Raw genomic sequence first — 24,643 nt, 5'->3', positions numbered from 1 at the left:
TTTCTAAGTGTGGTGAAAAGCTATTTAAATATGACTTTGATAGTGATAACCTTTCTACTGACAAATCTAATCATGAATCCCTCATGCATTGTATAATAAGTAGAATGAAACTATCAAAAAATCTAAGAATTTTCTTGTTATAGGTGGATAGTATGGATTTGGTGTTAGTCATTATTTTCTAAAAAAAAATGATGTACTTGTTCCTATATTAGTAATTTGCAATTGATTATGGAGATAATCTGTAAAATTATGGAGATAGTTTCCCTTTTTTCCCCAGTGTGTGTTTTATACTTAGAGTGCATCTTAACTCACACTAGTCAGATTTCAAGTACTCAGTTGCCACATGTGGCTTAAGGCTACCATATTGGACAGTACAGCTAGTTCTATGGAGTCACAGAAGTCTGTCAAAAGAATTTGGGATTACATTGGAGTTACAGTTTCTCATACATTTTGCTTGATCTTGAGGAAAGTAAATTGATCACTTAGGCTATAAGGCTGGAAGCTTTAAAAAAAAAATGTCTGCATTCTTAAGTTACTTAATATCACCTAAGTCAGTTAAATTTAGGGCAGATTCAAAGATATGTGATAATCAGTGCAAGTAAATTGTGTGTGTGTACACTCAGGTAGTTAGTCATGTCCAACTCTTTGCAACTCACCTAAGAATTACTTCCCACTGCCAGCCTGAGTCTAGACACTTGTATACCAGTCTCTATTATTTTGCACTAAGGTGCCTCCTAATTAGATCACCTGGATAAATTAACAGTCCATTCTTGATCTTTCCACCTACAGTTGTCCTGTTCAGTTCAGTACAGTTCAGTCGCTCAGTCGTGTCCGACTCTTTGCGACCCCATGAATCGCAGCACGCCAGGCCTCCCTGTCCATCACCAACTCCTGGAGTTTACTCAGAATCATGTCCATCGAGTTGGTGATGCCATCCAGCCATCTCATCCTTTGTCGTCCCCTTCTTCTCCTGCCCGCAATCCCTCCCAGCATCAGAGTCTTTTCCAATGAATCAACTCTTCACATGATGTGGCCAAAGTATTGGAGTTTCAGCTTCAGCATCAGTCCTTCCAATGAACACCCAGGACCGATCTCCTTTAGGATGGACTGATTGGATCTCTGTGAAATTAAAAGACACTTAGTCCTTGGGAGGAAAGTTATGACCAACCTGGATAACATATTAAAAACCAGAGACATTACTTTGCCAACAAAGGTCTGTCTAGTCAAGGCTATGGTTTTTCCAGTGGTCATGTATGGATGTGAGAGTTGGACTGTGAAGAAAGATGAGCACTGAAGAATTGATGCTTTTAAACTGTGGTGTTGGAGAATACTCTTGAGAGTCCCTTGGACTGCAAGGAGATCCAACCAGTCCATTCTGAAGGAGATCAGTCCTGGGTGTTCTTTGGAAGGACTGATACTAAGGCTGAAACTCCAGTACTTTGGCCACCTCATGCGAAGAGTTGACTCATTGGAAAAGACCCTGATGCTGGGAGGGATTGGGGGCAGGAGGAGAAGAGGAGGACAGAGGATGAGCTGGCTGGATGGCATCACTGACTCAATGGACATGATTCTGAGTAAACTCCAGGAGTTGGTGATGGACAGGGAGGCCTGGCGTGCTGCGATTCATGGGGTCGCAAAGAGTTGGACACGAGTAAGCGACTGAACTCAACTGAACTGAAGAGTTGTTCAGCTGACCCCAAAACAAGATTTGTTCTCCGTCTGCCCCTAAATTCCTTTTTCTTAGCAATCCTAAAGGGTAACTGCCTTCCACTCCCCAGAGGAATGTCTTGGTGGAATTGATTACAAGTCAAGTTTCCTTTTAACACACAACTCATGAACCCCCATCCAATCATCCTGAGCCACCATTTTTCTCCAGTAGCATGTTCAGGCTGGTCCATGGCACAGAAGACACCAGCAGCTACTCACTGTGTGATCTGAAGAAACCCTCAAAGCCGTCGCTGGTTTCTAACTAGGCTTCCCAGGTTGGCAATAGTGGTAGAGAACCCACCTGCCAATGCAGGGGACATAAGACATGCAGGTTCAATCCTTGAATTGGAAAGATCCCCCTGGAGGAGGGCATAACAACCCATTCCAGTATTCTTGACTGCAGAATCCCATGGACAGAGGAGCCTAGCAGACCACAGTCTATAATGAGTCCTCTCATTTAAAGAAAAAAAAAAAAACAAACAGAAAACAATTCTAATACCCACCACTCTGATATTTTCTTCTAGACTTTACTGAAAAGGCAAATGTGGGGTAGTCGATTCAACTGATAGGTATTCAGCATCATCCAGATACTGATGGATAGAGAACAATTAATTTTAGATTGAGACAGGACATTAAAGAGAAGGTAGCCTCTCTAAATGGCAAATTGCTCTTCTTGACTGGAAGACTCAAGACAGCAATAATCACCTGGGATACATGTGTGCTAAGTCATTCAGTCGAGTCCAATTCTTTTGGACCCATGGACTGTAGCCTGCCAGGCTCCTCTGTTCATGGGATTCTCCAGGCGAGAATACTGGAGGGGGTTGCCATTTCCTTCTCCAGAGGATCTTCCCCACCCAGGGATCAAATTCACATCCCTTATAGCTACCTGCATTGGCAGGCAGGTTCTTTACCACCAGCACCACCTGGGAATAACTGGGATACATGTAGGGACACAAAACAGAGTGACCAAAAAAATACATAAAGGAATATCATTATCATATAATTTTTTATTAAGCTGCATTTTCCCAATAAATCCAATATTGGGGATGTTTTCAAAATATCTAGTGTGTTTACTCATGAGGAGTATCTGTTCTACCTTACAAACTAGATTCTAATAAACTATATTCTAATATTCCTAAAAGGAAACTTATTTAAGGAATTGAATAAATAAGCTGTGGTTTAATATAGAAAAAAGTGAAATAGTTTAGTCTACTTTAACCTAGTGTTACTTTGGAAACGAAGTAGTCAAATAATTTGCTATACAGAAAATTGGGCATTTCTTTCTTCTACATTTTCAGAGAAAATGCTCTACCCTCTATTCTATTATTTTTGCATTGAAAGATTGAATGCTCACTTTGGGAAAATGTTCAGAGAATCCTCTCTTAAGATATAATTTTAATGTGTCAGAAACTATAATTTGTGTCAGAGAACAAAGTGATAAGGTTCATTGCAGGATTTTAAATACATTCCTGATGGTTTCTCAGTCCTTTTGTGAACTATTTTAGTGCAAAATGTTATTTATTTAATCAAATAGAGCCATTACTCACAATGGGAAATGCATAAGCCTGTCTCTGCTAACAGGAAAGAGCTTCTAGGATAAAGAACAGAACAGTGCTGGTATTTATGAGTGCAGATTTGAAAAGCAATGAACTAAACCAAATGAGTCTGGCTCCCTCTTCTATGATTAAGCTCACAAAATGGAATCCGTAGCAGAATTCATTATCCAAATGCCTTTCTAGGGAACTCTGCTCTTCAGAAGCTCTACAGCTGCTCAAGTAAATGTATATCTGCAATAAGTTTTTTTGTTGAAATCACAAAACTACACCCTAGGCTGATGTAGATTCTTTGCCTGTTCACCTACACAGGAGACATCAACCTGTTGGATGACGTGGGCTGGGGGAGCCTGCTTATATTGGGAAATGTGCTCAGAGCATCTTTATGGGGTGAAGGCATGGTAGTAATTAATGTTGCTTCAAGAAGGGAGTTATTATATGTATGGAGTGGTGCAACAACAGAAGGTAAGAGCTGCACCAAATAAAATGATACAGTAGCTAAAACCCAGGCTCTGAAATCTGCTAGTTCAATTTCAATTTGGCCATTTGCTAACAGGGTGAGAGCAGTCACAGTTCCAGGGCTGTTTTATATATTAATGGATACAATTGTCCCAGGTAGCTTTTCAAACAGTTATTATTCTTCATTTGAACGGATGGTGAGGAAACATGTTGAGAATGGAGCTCTTCCACAGGTAGGAAGGAGGAGCCTGGTTTTAATGTGAGTTGGCCACTGCAGAATCTGGGCTCTGAGCCAACATGTGGTATGGGCAATGGGGACTGCTTACTCTTATTTCTGTCAGTTAGCACTTGTTTTCTGTTTTATCACCTGTAAAACAAAAATAAACACAAGATCATCTAATGGGGTTAAACGAGATCATGAATATAACTGTAAAAAATAATAATAAAAAGAAATTTCAATTAGAGTTGAGAGACCAGAAGGGGGAGCTCTCACACTTATGACAATAGATGGCAGAGCCCAACTCAAAGAACATGTGTGTGTGCTCATTCACATCTCCCATGGACCACAGCCCGCCAGGCTCCTCTGTTCATGTAACTCCTAGCAAGAATACTCGAATGGGTGGCATTTTCTACTCCAGAGGATCTTCCCGACCCAAGGAGCAAACCTGCATCTCCTGCATTGGCAGGCGGATTCTTTACCACTGAGTCAATTGAAGAATAAAGATTCCTTTATTTCCTGCCAAGGACTCTGCCAATGAAAAGCCATGTATTCTTTGTTTGCTATTATTGTTGTTGTTCAGTCACCAAGTCACATCTGACTCTCTGTCACCCCATGGTTTGCAGCACTCCAGGCTTCCCTGTCCTTTACTATGTCCTGGAGTTTGCTCAAACTCATGTCCATTGAGTCAACGATGCCATCCAACCATCTCATCATCTGTTGTCCCCTTTTCCTCCTGCCCTCAATCTTTCCCAATGGGCTGGCTCTTCACATCAGGTGGCCAACATATTTGCTATAGCCCTCCTAAATTCCTTTCTCCTCTGTAAGATTGCTCTGTTTCCCTTGATGTGGGGAGCGAGCTCCGCCTCTGGCAAAGGTCATGAGGAAGGAGGCTTGGCATACGCAAAGGCGGGATCAAGCCTCAGGAGTCTCCCTGGAAATTCTCGAGCAATCTACCCCCAAAACCAGAGTCTGCCTACTTTCTGCTTTGTGCTTTCACCTACACCTCTGACTTTACGGGGGGCTGTCCCCCACTACCTCTCTGAAAAAAGAGTTAGCTTACAGCTCCAGTTAATAATTCCTGGGTGTGACAGTGTTTCAACCTACAAACTCCCTTGGAAGTCCTCTAGCCTGCCTGAATAGGTTTTTCCGGCCACATGTGATTGCTCAGAGCCTCCAAACTGAGAGGCATGAGATGTTCTAAACTGTCTAAATACAGATTCCTTTGAGCAGTTAAAAGATTGATTAGAAATTGTATTGGTGAAGGGATTTTCACTTGTTGGGCCAATGTTTGCTGCTAAGTCTCCATATCCCCTTCCTGCTGTGTCCCTGGCAGTGTATTGATTAATATAGTTGGTGTAAGTAGTAGCTTTAATGTTTGTAACCTGGGACCCTTGAGTTAATTCTTTTTCTTGTTATAGCCCACCACACCTTTGCTCTGTAGGAATGCAACTTTATCTAATGCTTTTTGGAGGCTGGCACCTGACTTCAGAATAATCACCTTTAGAGAAAAAGGCCTCCGGGCCAGAAGATGATGCAAATCACCTAAACTTTTGCATATGATAAGTTTGCAGGAAGAAAGCCTGGCTTACTGCATGACTCTACCCCTTCCCCCATTATCCTCTATGCATAACTTAAGGTATAAAAACTACTTTGGAAAATAAAGTGCGGGCCTTGTTCACCGAAACTTGGTCTCACCATGTCGTTCTTTCTCTTACCTTCTGGCTGAATTATTCAGCCTCTTTTCTCCACTGAATTTCCTCACTGAGCTATCCTCATTCTATTACTCTTTATATCCTTAATTAACGTTTAATTAAGCAATTGTTTCCTGATCCTCGCCGACGCCGTCCCCGCTTCGAATTCCCTGGATCAGCCGGGGCTGGTCCCCGGCACCTTACCATAATAGGACTTGTATGTGGCTCCTCATGATTACAGAGCCTCAGTTGAAATTCTCTGGTGATCCTCAATAGATTCATCTTTGCTGGTGAAATTTCTGGCAGTCTATTTCAGGTCAAGATGGTGAACTGAGCACAGTGCCTGAAACCCAATACCCAGGAAATGTAGTTTTACCAAAGGTATGCCTCCCTCCAGTCAGTTTCTGGAGAACAATTATTTTCTAAATGTTAATTAATCAAGACAGCTAAATCTGTTTATTGGCTCAGACTTTCACTCCATCTCACCTTCACATAGTTGATCAGTACCTCAAGCAGGTGTCATTTGAGATTGCAATTGTCAATCATTATCATTCCAACTGTGATGGTGAAAATATCATCATGATACCTGGTTATGATACATGGGGTGATTTATAATACAGCAAAGACTAAATTGCTCAGAAGCATGAGCCAAAGCCCTTATCAGGTACAATGACTGCCAGGACTGATCTGCCACATTTAAACCTTATTAAAGGGCAGGATCTGCCAGGTGGCAATCTTGAAGCATGCTGATATGAGTCAGCACTCCAACTACATAAATTCCAGCAAGGGAGCTGAAGGGACTGTGTACCAGTTATATGCATCTGCTCCTTCACCTTTAGTAGAAAAATGATATAAAGCAGCAAAAAGAACTTGTCCAAGTGAGACATTGTGAGACGCCATTAACACATATACCAGGAAGTGTTTAGTAAAAGTTACTGCTGCTGCTGCTAAGTCACTTCAGTCGTGTCCGACTCTGTGTGACCCCATAGACAGCAGCCCACCAGGCTCCCCCGTCCCTGGGATTCTCCAGGCAAGAACACTGGAGTGGGTTGCCATTTCCTTCTCCAATGCATGAAAGGGAAAAGTGAAAGTGAAGTTGCTCAGTTGTGTCCCACTCTTAGTGACCCCATGTACTGTAGCCCACCAGGCTCCTCCATCCGTGGGATTTTCCAGGCAAGAGTACTGGAGTGGAGTGCCATTGCCTTCTCCTAGTAAAAGATACTAGGTTTTCCTATTACAAATGACTTGGAAAATAAAAAAGTTAAGACCTGTAAATAAACAACATACACACACAGCATTCAACGAACAAGGGCAAATGATGAGAAATGACTTTATAAAATAATCCATTCCCAAATTTAGATTATCCTCTTATTAAATGATGATACAATTTTATAGGCTATTTTCAGTCTTTAGGGAGGAAGGTGATAGGTGGCTAAGAGCACTGATTCTGGATCCTGAAGGCCTAGGCTCAAATATTGGCTCTGTCACTTACTACTACCTTATTTTAATCAAATTACTTAAATTCTCTTTGCCTCAATGTCAATGCAGAAGGCAATGGCACCCCACTCTAGTACTCTTGCCTGGCAAATCTCATGGATGGAGGAGCCTGGTAGGCTGCAGTCCATGGGGTTGTTAGGAGTCAGACACGACTGAGCGACTTCACTTTCACTTTTCACTTTCATGCACTGGGGAAGGAAATGGCAACCCACTCCAGTGTTCTTGCCTGGAGAATCCCAGGGACGGGGGAGCCTGGTGGACTGCCATCTATGGGGTCGCACAGAGTCTGACACAACTGAAGCGACTTCGCAGCAGCAGCGGCAGCAATGTCAACTGTGAGTGATAACAATAATAGTACTGACTTTTAGGTTGTTATTAAGATTTAACAACTAATATATGAAACATGGTATCTAAGAAACAGAACAAGACCTGGCTTTCTACAAGTTATTTTTTAAATAAATTTATTCAACAGCTTTTAGTTTACATCTTAAAAGAAAATGTTACTAATAGGTGGTGAACTTTGTATTAGTAACATTTCCTTAAGATGTGAAGTAAAAGCTGTTGAATAAATTTATTTTATTAAAAAATAATGGTTTGTGAACTTCCTGGGCTTCCCAAGTGACACTAGTGATAAAGAGCTCACCTGCCAATGCAGGAGATGCAGGTTCAGTCCCTGCGTTGGGAAGAGTCCCTGGAGGAGGACTCGGCACCCCACTCCAATATTCTTGCCTAGGAAATCCCATGGACAGAGAAGCCTGGCAGGCTGCAGTGTATGGGGTCGCAAAGTGTTGGACACAACTGAAGCAACTCAGCACCATGAACTTACTGCTACTTCAAAGTCGCTTCAGTCATGTCCGACTCTGTGCGACCCCATGACAGCAGCCCACCAGGCTCCCCCGTCCCTGGGATTCTCCAGGCAAGAACGCTGGAGTGGGTTGCCATTTCCTTCTCCAATGCATGAAAGTGAAAAGTGAAAGTGAAGTCACTCAGTCGTGTCCGACTCTTAGCGACCCCATGGACTGCAGCCTACCAGGCTCCTCCATCCGTGGGATTTTCCAGGCAAGAGTACTGGAGTGGGGTGCCATTGCCTTCCTACCAATGCATTAATACATTGATAAAAATATGTCAACCTTTCAAGGTCACCAGGGTGCTATTTACTCCTCAAATGTTATTTTGCAATATTATAAATAGCTTCCTCATAGCAACACATACACCACTGGGGAAAAATAAGTTGCCAAGTGAAACTTGAAGAACAGAGTAAAATAGTAATCAAACTTATAGAGACATAAAAACCATTGAAATTTTAATCTATTATTCTTTACTGATAAATCAAAGAGCAATGTAAATTACTCATATTAAACAGAATCAATAAAAGTAAATATTAAGTGGTTCTTGTAGGATGTGACTATCATTAATTAAGTATTCCATTACAAATTAAGGAATTACTATCTAGTCAGCAGTCTTGAGAAAACAATATCATTACACTTCGAAGGGAAAGATAAATACAATTTAGGTTAACACCACAATGGCAGTACTAAAGAAAAGTCAAATTAGCAAGCAAAGAAAGCAACATTATTTTTCTCTTCTGTTACGTAGCTGATTTTGTTCTGAAGCAATGCATTTAGCAAAATGGAGTAATTTGGAGAGAAAGAATCTCATACGAGATGTGAATTCTGATGACAAATATAATAACTTTTTAATTAATTGTTCTGCTTGAAATTGACCCATAAAAATAGCAAAGTTGCTTATTTTCATTCTAAAGACCACAGACCAAAACGATAACTAGGATAGAAACCAATTATTTTCACATATCAACCAGACCAAAACAGGAAGTAATGATATTAAAATGAATTAGTCACAATATATCACAAATCCAACTTTGCAAAGAATGATTGCTCAATAACTGGCTTGCAAATTTCCAGAAGCTACAATTTTGTAACCACATTAGCATGCAACATTAGTACCGTTTTTTTGTAATGTACATTTTATGACCTACCTGGCCTTAAAAAATCATGAGATGTGTTAATTAGTGATTCCACAAAGAAAATAATAAGATCCATTATTACAAATCCAAATTCTTGGTTTTAACAAATTTCAACAGAGAAATTTTCACTATGCTTCCTCAGTATCATAGACCGACACTTGCCATGAAGATGTACTTTTTTCACACATTAAATTCATTTAAACCATCTTTAGCAAGACAGAATGCCAGCAACTTTTAAAAGTTTCATCAATGAATGGAAAGTCTCCTTAAGCAGATATATTAATACCATAAAGAATCACTCTAACACTCTCATGAACTTCCCCGATGGCTCAGCGGGTAAAGAAACTACCTACACTGTAGGAGACAAAGGAGACACGGGTTCAATTCCTGGATTGGGAAGACTGCCAGAAGGAGAGCATGGCAAAACACTCCAGTTGTCCTGCCTGGAAAATCCCATGGACAGAGGAGCCTGGTGGGCTACAGTCCAAAGGGTCACAAAGAGTCAGACACAAATGAGTGACTAAGCATGTGGGATAGCAGCATCCATGGTCCTGGGAGAAGTGTGTACAAAGATATATATATATATATATATATATATATATATATTATTTTTTGGCCAGGATTTAATGAGAGCCCCTTATTCCTTGCTTCAATGGCCTAGGCAGGTATAGATCGATTTGATAAGGCGCTCTGACTGTACAGCATGAAAGCATTACATACATTTCTCTTTTGCAAGTAGAAGGGGCCAATGCAACAACAGATGAAGCAAGTCTAATGAAATGATGAGGGGCAGGGACGGGACCAGACAGCTTACCCATAAGTAAGACATAAAAACAGAAAAAAGTATCTCTTGGCCCCACTTGTTGCAGGAACTTGAGCTGCTCAGGGAGTCTCCTGTGGCCACCTTATCACTGGGAAAGTGACTGTACACCTGAATTGAAACACCTATAGGACGGGGCAGAGTGAGGGGGTCAAAGAAGGATTAACCAGAAGACATTGTGATACATAGAGGAGAATCTTCACTGAGAGAAAACTGGACACTGGACTTTCACATTTACCAGGGCAAGATGATATCCTGACTATGGTGGGACCTGGGTTTTCTTTCCGTCGCCACCATTAAAACAGAATCTGCAAATTCTAGATTACAGGCTGCACCAACAGCTTCTTCACCATTTGGAGCAAGATGTAGGACTAAACGGGCGTCTCTGGTGGCTCAGTGGTAAAGAATCCACCTGCAGGAGATGTGGGTTCAAACCCTGGGAAGATCCCGTGGAGAAGGGAATGGCAACCCACTCCAGTAATCTTGCCTGGGAAATCCAATGGACAGAGGAGCCTGGCGGGCTACAGTCCATGGGGTCATGAAGAGTTGGGAATGACTTAGTGACTAAACACCAACATAGGGCTGAATACATCGTACACTCTGTCCATTGTGGTTCACTTTCTGGGCCCCCTTAGCACTTAGGGAGAAAATTTGATCATGGAGGAGAAAAGATTGAATTTCATGTTATGACCAATCAGTGTGGCCTCTAGCAATGCATTCTGGGGACTGAATGAGAAATCTCATTTCACCCCACTTTTAGAGGTGATCTTTTCCAGAAACGAACATACTATCATGACCCAGGGGCCAAGTCTGGCTTACTACCTGTTCTGTGTGGTCTGTGTGCTAAGAATGGTTTTTAGTATTTTTAAACCATTATATCTCAAATGGTTGTATAAGTACCTACCTAATATCTTCAGATTTGTCTCTTTCCTTCAAAGCCTAGAGTATTTAATATCTTGCCCTCTACAGAAAAATTCTACCAACTCATGCCCCAGTTCCACAAAGTAATAGTTGTTAGCTACTAGCAGAGTTCTTTAGTCAGTTGCTTAGATCTAGATAATTGTGGCTTTTTATTGATTAAATGTATTTTTTCTTTTTTTTCTTTTTGCTTTTGCAATTATGTTTTTGTGTGTGGCTACTTTTTAAAATTAATTTGTTTATTTTAATTGGAGGCTAATTATTTTTCAATATTGTAGTGGTTTATGCCATACACTGACATGAATCAGCCTTGGGTGTACATGTGTTCCCCATCCTGAAACCCCCTCCCACCTCCCTTCCCCTCCCATCCCTCAGGGTCATCCCAGTGCACCAGCCCTGAGCACCCTGTCTCATGCATCGAACCTGGACTGGCGATCTATTTCACGTATGGTAATATCCATGTTTCAATGCTATTCTCTCAAATCATCTCACCCCCTCCTTCTCCAAAACAGAGTCCGAAAGTCTGTTCTTTGTATCTGTGTCTCTTTTGCTGTCTCGCATATAGGGTCATCGCTACCATCTTTCTAGATTCCATATATATGCGTTAATACACTGTATTGGTGTTTTTCTTTCTGGCTTACTTCACTCTGTATAATAGGCTCCAGTTTCATCCACCTCATTAGAACTGATTCAAATGCATTCTTTTTAATAGCTGAGTAATATTCCATGTGTATATACACCACAGCTTTCTTATCCATTTGTCTGCTGACAGACATCTAGGTTGCTTCCATGTCCTAGCTATTGTAAACAGTGCTGTGATAAACACTGGGATACACGTGTCTCTTTCAATTCATTAAATGTTTTTATCTGAAACACTATAAAACAGATCCATACATAGACAGTATTGGCACATACAGCTCCTTGACTTTAAAGAAAGGAAATAATTCCTATACTGAGTAGCTTAACAGTAGCCATATTATTAATAACTCTAGGAGACCCCAGTTTGAATTCTTCATGTAGTAAATATAAGAATTCAAATGACTGTCTGGGTAAAGTAGCTAATATTCCAATACTAAGGAGGAACATTTTCATTTTCATTGTAAGGTTAGCATTTTCTAACAATAACTTACAGGTCATTATTGTCCAATGAGTTTTTAAGTTATCATATTGAGTAAAATTTGTGAAATTTTAGTGTAAAAACTCAAATAGGTTTTCCTACAGGACTACTCAAGATAACTTCTGGTGAACTATATTGTGTTTTAGTTTTCTTTCCACAAATATATCACTTCAGTTGAGGAGGCCATTCTACAATCTTTGTTCTTGAAGCTTAAGCTAACCCCCTGAATGACAGAAAGAGACACGGGATCTGGGAATCAGGCTATCAGTGGATGACAGTACTGATTGATAACCCAAATAAGCTTGACCTGAAATGTTTTACTGAATGGTTGGGACAAGGAAGTTTTTAAAGTTCTCTGTCTTCAGTGTTCCTACCATCATTTCTATAGAGAGCCTGGCATTCATATTTTAACAAACAAATTCTACTTGGGGAGATTTTCCATCAGTTTTGTATTTACAACTTTTTCTTTGCATATTGTTTTACTGATATAAAGAAGCATTTTGGGCTAATATTGCATCTGTGTGTATTAGAGTGAATAACAAATTACTCATGGTTCAACATTCTTCATGAAACACTCAACTGACCTACCATGAACAAAACATAAATACCGTTGATGGATTACCAAGTAGAAAAGGGGAAAAAAAATGAACAGCACACAAACTTGTATCATGCCATAGACTTCAAAAATATCATTCCCATTACACATAAATCATAGTTTACAGAGTAATAAAACTCTCTCAAACTGCTGCAGTGTAGCAACTGCCCACAGGGTAGTATGTGGAAGCCAAAAAAGATAAGCAGAAGTTAGTCTGGGTTCTGCATTTACCAAAATAATAAACTGTGCAATTACTTGCTGAAGAATAAATTATTTATAAAATTGAGATGTATTCAGAAAGATTTCCTTTACAGGAAATATAAAAGAAAAATTGAAAGACTTTGAGGTAATTATGATCTCAAGAATCATTGTCAAAATTTAACAAAAAGATGAACCTAATTCTGTTGCAGTCGATGCTTGCCTTCACAACCTGAGAGCAGCCAGCCTTGTGTCACTGATCTTTGGTACTGTGTTGCTTTATCTGCTGCTGCTAAGTCGCTTCAGTTGTGTCTGACTCTGTGTGACCCCATAGACAGCAGCTCACCAGGCTCCCCCATCCCTGGGATTCTCCAGGCAAGAACACTGGAGTGGGTTGCCATTTCCTTCTCCAATGCATGAAAGTGAAAAGTGAAAGTGAAGTCACTCAGTCGTGTCTGACTCCTAGCGACCCCATGGACTGCAGCCTACCAGGCTCCTCTGTCCATGGGATTTGCCAGGCAAGAGTACTAGAGTGGGGTGCCATTGCCTTCTCCGAGGGTCCTGTTTAACCATCTATTAAGTGGAATTAACAAGAATGTTGTCCTCTACCTATTTCATCTGGTGGTTGTAAGGATTAAATGGGTTAATGTATTTAAAACATTACCATCTAGGCAGTGGCAGTTGTCATTACATGTTTAAACACTGCACCCTGGGAAGGGAGGGTGACCTGATTTGCAGTGTTTGCTGATTTCTACGATATAATTTCAAGCTACCCATGAGACATCCTGGAACCAGGAGTTGAGAAGAGGAGAAGAACAATGGTCTCTTACAAAACAGTAAAGCAGATTCTAGCACATTTTGCATCTAGCCCTTTGTTTGTTTCATTTACACAAAGATGTGTGCTTGTCAGTCAAGATGAATACACTTCACAACTTGTGAATCAGTTCATGTAGGAGTCTGTAATTAGAAATAGAAACTCAGCACGGGAAGAAAAAAAAAAACAACACCCTCTTCTTTCTGTAGACATTTTTTATTTTTTAAACCAATATAGAGCTGCATCTCAGGGACTATAAATCTGTGCTTGAAACCTAAACACTCATATTCTGTTTATGACTTTGGCCCCTGTGTGGACTCCTAAGCAGTTGCTTAAGCATCCCTAAGGGTGGTCATGATGATTCAACAATAAAATATACACATGATGAAAAGAAGTATGGCATCTGTTTTGACAGCTATGAAATATATTTACAGATTATTCATATTCACTAGGACATTATTTATAAGAGCAAAAGATTTATACAACTTAAATGTTCACATACAGGAAAGTTGTTAAAATTACAGAAAAGAAAAGGAATAATGAAACATGTTTGTGAAGCTATATATATGAAATAGTACTCTGTATTGATGTGGGAAACGCTTCAAAATATATTATTAAGTGAAAGCGAGCATGTGTAAAATAATGGACATATGTGCTATCATTTTTTGAAAAGAGAGAAAATAATAATTATTGCTTTGACTATGCATAAAAATTCATCTTTGGAAGGATAAAAAAATACTAGTAACATTTGCTACTTGTTGGGGTAAGGAATAAAAACAGGGAGAATGTGGAAGATAGTTGAGGAGAAATATTTCATTTTGTATTGTCTTTATATTTTGTAAATGTGAGTTCACATTTTGTGAGGAAATCACCTCCCTTATGTAGATATCCTTCTCACTCCCACTAGGACTCTGGCTCCTGCTCCAGCCTGCAGGTTTCTCCCCAACCTCACACACACACACACACACACACACACACACATAGGGGAATGCCTTTCTCAGCCCCACATAATAATCAAGAACCCTGGCAATTACCAGGAAACTCTGATACAAAGAGTACTAGCCCTCTGCAGGCAGTGTCACCATCCCACTGGGGTCAAGCAACAATCCTATGACCACCCATTACCATCTCCTTGAGGGCTGGAAACTGGTATCTGGTATCTACCACAGTATCTAAGAAATATTGTTGACTGGACTAATAAATGAGTAGACACTGTTTTTCCTGATTTAGGAAGGAAGAAAATTCACAGAATTATTTACACCCTCTCTTATATTGGAGGAAAAAATCTAAAATAATACTAGAGGAAATCATGATAGAAGAAAAATCAAGAAGTTTAAAAAATTTCTCAAAATTAGAGAAGTAAAAAAATGTGTTTATTTTTCACACAGTAGATTTGCAGGATAGAGAAGAAAAATAATAGTACTAGTTAATGATAGTAATGATTATCAACATATGCCAATCACTATGCTAAAAAGATTTATGCAAATTATGTCATTTGATCCTTAGATCTATGCATTGAATAGAACCACTTAACTAACTCTCTTCTCCTGTTATACAACTTTCAGCAATAGTGTACAAAACTTAAAAAAAAAAAAAAGCAAAATTAGAAATTCTTTTTCCATTAATAGATGGGCATATACAACTTAATTACCCTAGGTCAGAGTTTGTAGCAAACTGTAATGGGAGTCATTTAGGTCTGGATATAGAAAAGGACATTCTATTTTTCATGCCCTGATTAACTCCCTAGGTATGGGGATCACACCATTTCATCATACTGCCCAATCACTTAATAAAACTGGGGTCTCATTCTGTACGGGCAAAGCCAAGCCAACTAAAAATGATCCCTGTGCACAAACAACTGTCATCCACTAACTCACTGAAGTCTGAGTCATGTACACATTTGCACATTTATGAGCCAAAGAAAGGGAGCTAGATTGACTCCCTTTGGTAAAAATGATTGGCTTAAACCACCTGGAGAATATGCCATGGATGGTCTTGATTATCCAGATGGAAGCTAGGCTCCTATCCTCCACCCTGACCCCGTTACTACATCCCCAACGAAAACTGAAAGCTAGGGGCTCTGGCTCTTTTTCTTTAATTAATTTATTTTAATTGGAGGCTAATTACTTTACAATATTGTAGTGGTTTTGCCATGCATTGACATGAATCAGCCACAGGCATGCATGTGTCCCCCCTTCCTGAACCCCCTACCACCTCCCTCCCCACCCCATGCCTAGGGGTAGTCCCAGTGCACCGGCTTTGAGTGTGCTGTTTCATGCATCAAATTTGGATCTATTTCACATATGATAATATACATGTTTTAATGCTATTCTCTCAAAACATCCCACCCTCGCCTTCTCCCACAGAGTCCAAAAGACTGTTCTTTACATCTGTGTCTCTTTTGCTATCTCGCATATAGAGTCATCGTTACCATCTTTCTAAATTCCGTATATATGAGTTAATATACTGTATTGGTGTTTTTATTTCTGACTTATTTCTTGATAATTATGTTTCAAAGTAGTGACTCACAGGTGCCTGAGAAATTTGTCCCTGGGTTGTAAAGCTAGTAAGAAGGTAGAAGAAAATCTGTACCTAAAAGGGGCAGAGAAAATTTATGATTTTAAGTTTTCTAGAGAAAATGCTCTAAAAAAAGAGAAGTCAAGAAACTAAAGACAGAAAGCCAGTTTTTTGTTTTTTTTTTTTAATCAAGCTGAGGGAAACCTTTAGGCCATCTTTGTCACTAAGAAGAGGAAACAAAAAAATAAGAAAAACAAAAAGCAAACAAAAAAGCACCTAATATTATGATCCCTGTATGAACTGGAATTTTTACAAAAAAAAAAAAAATTAGCCAGAGCTAAATCACATGATCCTTTTCACATTTTCTGTGGCTCACAGAAGTCACCCCTTTGGCTTCTCCTATATATAACTGACTTCCATATCATATGGCTAATTTCCACCATCCTCTAGAGAGATAAACCCTTAAATACAACTTCCTTCTAGACCTATCCCAACACATTTCTCCCTGATTCTTCGCATTAAACCTGCTTCAAACTGAACTTGCTGTCCTCACATTTTTTCCTTCATTGCATCATCATCTTAATAGATAAAATATAACTGATGTACAACTAAGATTATAGATTCAAAATATTTTATAACAGTCTACAACCTAGAGAGCTAGGTCCAATCCTTAACAGTGTGATTCTAACCTCCTTTTCTAACTGTATTGTACTTGATAGCATCTGCTGATCGTGGACTTCATTCCTTAGTCTACCAAAATACACTCGGAGCACACTGGTGCTGTTTTCACAGCTTTGTACCCTGGAAGGCTTTTTCTATTGGTGCAGAAAACTTAAATCTAACCCTCTCCTTCCTCCAAACCTCATACATCCACTCTTAAATCATGTTTCATTCCTTATCTCTTTAATACAATATTTGTCCCAGTCCATGTGTTTTTAAATTAAATTTTATTGGAAAATAGTTGCTGTACACTGTTGTGTTCATTTCTACTGTACAGCAAAGTGAATCATCTACATATATACATGTATTCCCTCTTTTTTGGATTTCCTTCCCATTTAGGTCACCACAGAGCTGAGTAGTTTCCTGAGATATAGTAGGTTCTCACTATATATCTACTTTATATTCAGTATCCATAGTGTACAAATATATCAGTCCCAATCTTCCAATTCATCTCACCCACCCCCCAGTGTCCATGTTTGTTCTCATCCGTGTCTTTATTTCTGCTTTGCAAATAAGATCATCTATACCATTTTTCTAGATTCCACATATATTCATTAATATATGATATTTGTTTTTCTCTGATTTACTTCACTCTGTATGACATGATATAGCCACTATGAAGAACAATATGGAGAGCCTTTAAAAAACTAAAAATACGACAACCATAGTTCCAAAAGGCAATGCTTATCGCAGCCCTATTCACAATAGCCAGGACACGAAAGCAACCTAAATGTCCATCAACAGAGGATTGGATAAAGAAAACGTGCCACATATATACAATGGAATACTACGCAGCCATAAAAGGAATGAATTTGGGTAACTTGCTTAGATTTGAATGGCCATCTTATGTTTTTAATACAAATAAATAAATAGTTCAGTCTTCTAGTATGTTTGATTTTTTTCCCACAACTTATATCATTATTTGCCCTATGTACCTAAATTTAACATCTTCTAAACTGTAAATTGTTTAAAATGTCTTATTTTTATAATCCCGTGTAACCTATCACAATGTCTGGCACATTTTAATTCCAAATAAATAGTTGTGAAATACATTACAAATAACTCTTTACATTCTATTCATGAAAGTGAAGGTGTTAGTCGCTTAGTCATGTCTGACTCTTTGCAACCCCATGTACTGTAACCCACCATGTTCCTCTGTCCATGGAATTCTCCAGGCAAGATTACTGAAGTGAATTGTCATTTTCTTCTCCAGGGGATGTCCCCAAACCGGGCATGGAATGCTAGTCACCTTTATTAACAGGTGAGTTCTTTACCGTTTAGCCACAGGGAAGCTATCACCTCAAAAGTTTTGAGGTCAAAGCAATAGAAAAATAATAGCTTGAATTACAGAAATTCCTCAGACTCCAAGTCACTAGGGTATGGAACTGTATTCAATTGTACATCATGTGTAGTTTGGGAGGTGAAAATGATTTCTCAATAATTTTCCAAGAATAAATACAAGCCACAAGTAAAATATATTTGAAACAAGATGTGAATCTCATTCCAGATTATTTTTAAGGAATGTTTAATTGACTTAAGTTATTATTTCAATTTCTCCCCAATGACTGCCCAAAGGGTAATATTTTAAATCCAAGCACATGACAAAGAGCTTGACCTTTATCCTGCTGGTGTAGGGCCATTTTCCATAAGATCCATAGGCTGCCTCAGGTTGGTGTAAAGAGCTACATCCTTGCACAAATCATAAAGTGTATCTGCTCAGGTTAAAACAAATTCAACTTAGTTGCTTTCAACAATTTTAACTAAAGGTGTTAATGGAACTTCTATTCATCTACTTAAACAAGTATGTGGTGAATAAATCTGATTTCTTAAAAGTGTATTTTGTGTCTGACTTACTTTTAAATTAAAAAGAATCAATACTGAAGCAAATGCAATGGAAGTATATTTGTAATTCTAATGGCAGCATTTATATTTATTAAAATTAGAACTTATCATCTATAGTAATTCTTCCTTGAAGTAAGATTCTCTTGCATTACCTGCTCCAGAAGCTGTGGGTCATCTCCTTGATAACTGACAAAACAATTGCCACCTCACGGACCATAAAGAAGGCTGAGCACCAAAGAATTGATGCTTTCAAACTGTGGTGGTGGAGAAGACTCTCGAGAGTCCCTTGGACAGCAAGGAGATCAATAACCAGTCAATCCTAAAGGAAATCAAACCCGAACATTCATTGGAAAGACTAATACTGAAGCTGAAGCTCCAACCCTTTGACCACCTGATGCAAAGAGCCAACTCATCAGAAAGACCATGGTGCTGGGAAAACTTGCGGGCAAGAGGAGGAGTGGGAAACAGAGGACGAGATGGTTGGAGGTCATTACAGACTCCATAGACATAAGTTTGAGCAAACTCCAGGAGATAGTGAAGGACAGGGAAGCCTGGTGTGCTGCAGTCCATGAGGTTGCAAAGAGTTAGACACAACTTAGCGACTGAACAATGGACAACATCCTGTTTGTACTTCCAAAATCGTAAAATATTTCTCTACAAAAACAGGCAGAACACTCTCTAACATAAACCATAGCAAGATCCTCTATGACTATATAATGTATATATAGAATAGTATAATGGAAATAAAAACAAAAATAAACAAATGAGACCCAATTAAACTTAAAAGCTTTTGCACAACAAAGGAAACTATAAGCAAGGTAAAAAGACAACCCTCACAATGGGAGTTGATAGTAAATGAAACAACTGACAAAGAATTAATCTCTAAAATATACAAGCTGCTCATGCAACTCAGTACCAGAAAAACAAACAACCCAATCAAAAAGTGACAGAACTGATATATAGAACAGTCTTTTGGACTCTGTGGGAGAGGGAGAGGGTGGGATGATTTGGGAGAATGGCATTGAAATATCTATAATATCATATAAGAAATGAGTCACCAGTCCAGGTTCGATGCACGATACTGGATGCTTGGGGCTGGTGCACTGGGACGACCCAGAGGGATGGTATGGGGAGGGAGGAGGGAGGAGGGTTCAGGATGGGGAACACATGTATACCTGTGGCAGATTCATTTTGATATATGGAAAAACCAATACAATATTGTAAAGTTAAATAAAATAAAATTTAAAAAAAAAAGTGACAGAAGATCTAAACAGGCATTTCTCCAAAGAAGACATACAGATAACTAATGAACACATGACTAGATGTCCAACAGCAGTAGTAGAGAAATGCAAATCAAATCTCCAATGAAGTTATCATCTCACACTGGTCAGAATGGCCATCATCAAAAAGTCTACAAACAGTAAATGTTGGAGAGGCTGTGGAAAAAAGGTAACCTTCTTACACTGTTGGTGGGAATGCAAATGGATATAGATATAGCCACGATGGAGAATAGTATGGAGATTTTTTTAAAAAACTAGGAATAAAGCTACCATATGACCCAGCAATCCCACTACTGGGCATACACCCTACGGAAACCAGAACTGAAAAAGACACAGGTACCTCTGTGTTCATTGCAACACTATTTACAATTGCTGGGACATGAAAGCAACCTAGATGTCCATCAACACATGAATGTATAATGAAATTGTGGTACATATACACAATGGAATATTCCTCAGCTATAAAAAGGAGCGTATTTGAGTCAGTTCTAATGAGGAGGATGAACGTAAAGCCTATTATACAGAGTGAAGTAAATCAGAAAGAGAAAGACAAATAGTGTATATTAATGCATACATATGGAATCTAGAAAGGCAGAAGTGATGATCCTACTTGCAGGGTAGCAAAGGAGACATAGACATTTTGGACACATTGGGGAAAGGAGAGGGTGAGATGATATGAGAGAATAGCATATACATTACCATATGTAAAATAGATAGCCAGAGGGAATTCAATGTATGATGCAGGGAACCCAAAGCCAGGGCTTTATGACAACCTAAGGGGGTGAGATGGGGAGGGAGATGGAAGGGGTGTTCAAGAGGGATGGGACATATGTATACCCAATGCTGATTCATGTTGATATATGGCAATAACCATCACAATATTAGGAAGTAATTATCCTGTAGTTTAAAAAATCTTCCTCAACAAAATTACAATTAAAAATGATATGCTAGCCAATCATAAATTGAATGAAATAAATCAGAAAAAATAAGAGAATCAAACTGATGGCTGATTACAGAACTAATACATCAAGATGTGAAGTCTTTCTGTTTGAAACAGTGAGCTAAAGGATTCCACTTATAACAACAATACTAAATATTAAAATCTTGGGAAAAATCTTAACAAAGATGTGCAGAATATATCTGGAGAATAATTTAAGACTCTCCAGGAAAACACAAAACACAAAAATGAAACTAGGCCACTATGAACATGAACAATGTACAGCCACTATGGAGAACAGTATGGAGATTTCTCAAAGACTAGGAGTAAAGTTTTTGAAAACCAGATAATGGTTTTCTCCAGTGAGTTATAATGTTCAATCTGATTTCAATAGAATCCCAACCAGAACACTTTTAAATCTCCAAAATAATAGTAAAGTTTATGTGGAAATTAATCTGTGCAAACGGCAGAGTTCTGAAGAAGAATCTTATGTTACTTTGCTTAAAATTATTACGAAATATTTCATACATATGAAATATTCATGATATGTAAAATATAAGGCCAAATAAAACTCTACCCAGCTTAATAAATTAAGCATTATCCATAGACTTTCTCCAATATTATTCTCTCCCTTATATCCAAGAGATTTCAAAAAGTCACATGATTTGTACTTCCCAACAAACCACTCAGTCCTAAAGGAAATCAACCCTGAAATTCATTGCAAGGACTGATGCTGAGGGTGAAGCTCCAATATTTTGGCCACCTGATGCAAACAGCAGACCTATTGGAAAAGACCCTGATGCTGGGAAAGATTGAAGGCAGGAGGAGAAGGGGACAACAGAGGATCAGATGGTTGGATGGCATCACCAACTCGATGGACATGAGTTTGAGCAAGCTCCAGGAGTTGGTGATGGACAGGGAGGCCTGGCGGGCTGCAGTCCGTGGGGTCGCAAAGAGTCAGACATCACTGAGCGACTGAACAGAACATTCCTTCAGACCCGTCTCCATCTCCATGCAAATCCAGTCAGGCTCACGTCTTACTATAGCCACAGAGGAGGCAGACAGGACAGTGGAGGCTTTGTCAAGCTGTGTGCAGGTGTGACATTACTGATTGGAGTGTAAAGGGAGGCCCCTGATGATGCCACCCACAGATGCAGATGTGATAATGCCTCCAAAGAGGAGAGTTTTGAAAGACGTTTTATGAGACGTCTCACAAGGCCCCATGGGATGGAGAACAGGCAAAGTGCAGTAGTAATCCTACTTGGCAGTTTCACTCACTTGCCCACCCACACAAAGGCAATTAGGTCTTTGTCTTCATCTCAGGTCTCTGGACAATATATACTAGGCACATAGCTTTCTTTTTCCTTTTTAAAAAATATGGCTATTTATTTATGTTTAGTTTGACCCCTGCCCGAATTTTCCAAATGATATAAATTCTTTCAAGTGTTTTGGGACTTAATTCATCCTGCAGTGCAAGTTCAGTATTTGTAAATGTGTTATATCCTTCAAAAGAATAAATATTCTCCAATTTTTATGGAGAATATTTTATGTGGTTCTAAATCTGGTTATAAGGTGTTTTTGACACTCACTTCTCTCACTTTTCTTAGACTTTTCTAGTGTCTGATAATTTCCCTTTCTCTTTTGATCAGCCTTTATTTTTTTTCTTAAAGAAATGTATCTATATAAACATATATAGATAAGGATATACACAGATATATATATTCACCTGGTCTTCCCAGCTGGCACACTGGTAAAAATCTGACTGTCAATGTAGGAGACACAAGAGACACAGGTTCAATCCCTGGGTCTGGAAAATCCCTTGGAAATGCAACACACTCCAATATTCTTGCCTAGAAATTTCCATGGACGAAGGAACCTGGTAGGCTACAGTCCATGGGATTGCAAAGAGCTGGACACGACAGAACGACTGAGCACTTACACATATATTCACCTCACCCCACAATTTTAAGAACCATATTTTAAAAATGAAGCACTTTTTTCCCTCTCACTTTCTCAGGAAATACACAGGAGAAATGAAAGTGAGCTACACATGTTTTCAACTATTCATTTTAATTATCAAAGATGTACATCAAATTGTAAAGTGAAAGTGAAAGTCACTCAGTCATGTCCACCTCTTTGCAACTCCATGGACTATACAGTCCATGAAATTCTCCAGGCCAGGATACTGGAGTGGGTAGCCTTTTCCTTCACCAGGGGACCTTCCCAAACCAGGGATCGAACCCAGGTTTCTGGCATTGCAGGCAGATTCTTTACCAGCTGAGCCACAAAGGAAGTCCTCTCACTGTGAATACAAGAGCAAATTGATAAAAATATACAGAATAATGAAGACTTACACTTCATCATAGTCCCTTTTGCTTTCCAATATATAAATACTTCCTTCACAATGAAGCATAATCACTAATTATAAACTTGATATATCAATATTCCTTAGATATGAAGGCTAACTTTAAAATAAAAATAAAACAATACGTATACTAAGATGAGGACGACTGCCAGAAAAAATAACTATCTGTTCCAAATCAATTACATTGGAGGTATGATCACAGTGACTCAAATTCTCAAGTCAGAATCAACTCTTAGACCTGGATTGTTTTCAAAATGCTCAGTTGTACCCCTCACCCTTACTCTCATCCCCAAGTACATTGCAGTTAATTACTATCATGTTAGCAGGAGTCAAGTCCCAGAGGATTACAGCGCAGATTTAAAGGCAAGTAATGAAAGAAAGAGGTTTCCCAGGCAGCTCAGTGGTAAAGAATCAGCCTGCCAATCAGGAGACAGAAGTCTGATCCCTGGCTCCGGAAGACACTCCAGCATTCTTGCCTGGAAAATCCCATGGACAGAGCTGGTGGGCTACTGACCATGGGGTCGCAAAAGTGTCAGACACAACTTAGCAAATAAACAACAACAATGAAAGAAACACAAAATAGAAAAGAAAGGGAAAAGCCACATTTCTCAACCATTAGTCTGCTCCAGAGTCACCAGGAGGACTTGCTCAACACGGGTAGCTGGGAGGGGAACCAGGCCCAGATTTTCTGACTCAGTAGGTCTTAGAGCCAAATTCAGACTTAAATTGAAGAAGATAGGGAAAACAACTAGACCATTCAGGTATGACCTAAATCAAATCCCTTATGATTTTACAGTGGAAGTGAGAAATAGATTTAAGAGACTAGATCTGATAGACAGACTGCCTGATGAACTATGGACAGAGGTTTGTGACACTGTACAGGAGACAGGGATCAAGACCATCCCCATGGAAAAGAAATGCGAAAAAGCAAAATGGCTGTCTGAGGAGGCCTTACAAACAGCTGTGAAAAGAAGAGAAGCGAAAAGCAAAGGAGAAAAGGAAAGATAAAAGCATCTGAATGCAGAGTTCCAAAGAATAGCAAGGAGAGATAAGAAAGCCTTCCTCAGCGATCAATGCAAAGAAATAGAGGAAAACAACAGAATGGGAAAGATTAGAGATACCTTATAATCGAAAACTCTATGATGTAAGTATATTCATCCTAACTTTAAAGACTGGGAAACTGAGCTCCAGATCATTCATAGTATTTCTTAAAGCTCATAAAGAACAGACCCAATTCTAATTCAAAATCTCTTTCCAGTAAACATTATAAATCCACAGTTTATATGAAATTGAACAAGTAATGGTAGGATACATTAGTTTGCTGTCCTCAAAATGTTTTATGAAATTATACTGTTAGTTTATTTCCCAGTAATCTTTGCCAGTAGCAAGATTAGTTTTCACAAATGAAT

At 39.1% G+C, this 24,643-nt stretch overlaps 1 long non-coding RNA gene across 1 annotated transcript in view; it reads right to left on the bottom strand.

Annotated features, from left to right (window-relative positions):
- Positions 1–3,876: 3,876 nt before the first annotated feature.
- Positions 3,877–24,643, bottom strand: part of LOC112446324 (uncharacterized) — a 112,843-nt gene continuing 92,076 nt past the window's right edge. Inside the window, exons 2-3 of the long non-coding RNA XR_003034256.2 lie at positions 5,835–5,973; positions 3,877–4,086 (exon numbers count right to left, since the gene is read on the bottom strand). This is a non-coding gene — a long non-coding RNA (uncharacterized lncRNA). The remainder of the gene's footprint in view (positions 4,087–5,834; positions 5,974–24,643) is intronic.

This window comes from Bos taurus, chromosome 4, assembly GCF_002263795.3.
Source record: "Bos taurus isolate L1 Dominette 01449 registration number 42190680 breed Hereford chromosome 4, ARS-UCD2.0, whole genome shotgun sequence".
NCBI lineage: Eukaryota > Metazoa > Chordata > Mammalia > Artiodactyla > Bovidae > Bos > Bos taurus.
The sequence above is the reverse complement of the archived record's forward strand: the minus strand, read 5'-3'. Positions and strand labels throughout refer to the sequence as shown.